This window comes from Penaeus monodon, chromosome 13 (assembly GCF_015228065.2).
Source record: "Penaeus monodon isolate SGIC_2016 chromosome 13, NSTDA_Pmon_1, whole genome shotgun sequence".
NCBI lineage: Eukaryota > Metazoa > Arthropoda > Malacostraca > Decapoda > Penaeidae > Penaeus > Penaeus monodon.
The window spans coordinates 26,819,245-26,821,744 of record NC_051398.1 but is presented as its reverse complement, the minus strand read 5'-3'; the positions used below and the strand labels follow the sequence as shown (position 1 = coordinate 26,821,744).

Genomic DNA, 2,500 nt, shown 5'->3' with positions numbered 1-2,500 from the left:
AATATTATTAGCAAATGAGGAAATGTGTTCATTGTCATTAAAATTTCCACCCACGCAGTGAGTTGCCAGTTAAGCTTTAGGAGCTCAGAGTATGTTAATGTTTTTTTTATGTATGCACGTATGACAAATGATCTTGCAGGGTGGGGGGGGGGGGGGAATAGTCACATAATCTTTATTTTTGCAGATTTTGTCCTCATATTTAGAAGAGATGCATTGTGGTTGGAATATATATATATATATATATATATATATATATATATATATATATATATATATATATATATAATATATATATATCATCATCATCATCATCATCATCATCATCATCATCATCATCATCATCATCATCATCATCATCATCATCATCATCATCATCATCATCATCATCATCATCATCATCATCATCATCATCATCATCAGCCTGAGTCAATCCACTGCAGGACATACGCTTCTCCCAATCTTTTCCAACTATGTCTGTTTTGCCCTTTTTGTTTCCAGTCTTGGCCCCCAAATTTTGTTATCTCTTTATATTATCTATAACACAATCTGTTACTTTCTTTGTCCATCTGTTGTCCTGTCTCCGATGTATATGACCTGCCCATTGCCATTTATTTATTTATTTATTTTTTTTTTATGCTCCCAAGTATATCTTTCACTTTTGTCTGTTCCCTGATCCACGTCACCCTCAATCTATCTCTTAGGCTAATTCCCAGCATTAACCTCTCCATCCCTCTGTGGGCACTTATTAGTTTCTTCTCCAGTAATTTGGTTGTAGTCCATGTTTCTGACCCATAGGTCATAACTGGTAGGACACATTGGTTAAAGATTTTTCTTTTTAAACATAATGGCAAGGAGCCTCTTAGTATGCTACTGTGTCTGCCAAAGGTGCTCCAGCCTAGACTGATGCATCGCTTAATTTCCTCTTCGCTAGATGTGTTTGTTTGTACTAGTTACCCTAGGTATATATACCTTGTCCACTACCTCTAACGCTTCGCCTTGTACACATATCTGTTCGAACTGACCTCTACTGTTGAACATAATCTTAGTGTTTTTTTTGTTCATCCTAAGTCCGATTTCCAGACTTTCTCTTTTCAGATCGTTTATTAGTTGCTGTTTTTCATTTGCAGATTCACTTAAGATTGTTCCTTTAAGTGCTCTTTTTATTTCTTTTGTTGTGACGTTAGATACATCTCTAGTTACCTCATTCACTTCTATCTGTGCCTGTTCATTTGAGTTGTATAGATCCCTGTAAAATTCTTCCACTACTCTTATGATTTCATTCTCATTATATGTCACTTCTCCATCTAGTTTCTTTATTGCATACAATTGATTTCACCCTATGCCGAGTCTCCTTTTAACTGTTTTCATGCTAGTACCTGAGATCACTCTTTCATTTATTATTTGAGTAATGAATTTCCGTACATCTTCTCTCTTCTTTTTATTTATAGTCTTTATTATTTCAGCTTATCCTATTTTGTCCCTGGTTAATTATACTTTCATGACCCTATGCTTTTGCATATGCTGTTTAGTTTCTACCGAGATCTTGCTGGAGCTTTGCTTGACATTCTTACCGCCTACTTCAAATGCAGCTTCCTTTATTATGTCATTGAACTGTTTGTTGATTTGGTCAATGTTGAGAGTTAGCTAAATTTGGATGCAGTTTTCGTATGAGTTTACTCCTTTCCCTTTGGAGGTGTAATTTAATTTGGCCTCTGACCATTCTATGGTTGCTGCCAACATTTACTTTATTAATAACTTCCACATTTTTTACTATATTGCACCTATTTGAAATTATGAAGTCAATTTCATTTTTTGATGTCAGATGGCGACTTCTATGACCACTTCTGTTTTAGTAATTTTTCAAAGAATGTATTCATGATTTTGAGTGATTGAGCCTCCGCAAAGTTGATTAGCATTTGTTCCCTCTCATTCCTAGTACTTATTGGGATTCCCTACTATGATTTCTCCTTCTGTCTTTTTACCTATTTTAGCATTAAAATCTCCCATAATTATTGTGAAATGGGTTTCTACTCTCTTGCTGGCTAAATGAACATCTTCATAGAAGCTCTCTATTTCTTCATCACTGTGGTTGCAAGTTGGAGCACTGACTTGAACAATCTTTAAGCTGTACCTATTGTTTAGCTTTATTGTTACTGAAGCCATTCTTTCGCTTATACTATAGAAATATATGATATTATTTTCTAAATGTTTGTGAACTACCCCTAATTCCTGCTTGCTACCCTGGGGTTTACCTTTCCAATAGAGCATGTGTCCATCATCATCTTCTGTTCTTTGCCTTTTCTTCTAACCTCACGGAGTCCCATTTAATGAAAGAGAGTTTCTCAAGTAATGCTAGTAAGTTGGATTAAGTTCTCATTGTCCTTATATTATATGTGCAAAATTTCATCAATGTGGGGCGGCCAGTTTTTAATCGGGGATTCTTAGCACCCTCTGCTCCGGAGCGATCCTGATGTGCATCGTTTTATGAGAGGTAGGCAGC

At 35.6% G+C, this 2,500-nt stretch overlaps 1 protein-coding gene across 1 annotated transcript in view; it reads left to right on the top strand.

The window, feature by feature from the left end:
• Positions 1-2,500, top strand: part of LOC119580210 (ATP-dependent RNA helicase DHX30-like) — a 39,790-nt gene that overhangs the window by 1,888 nt on the left and 35,402 nt on the right. The window lies entirely within an intron of this gene.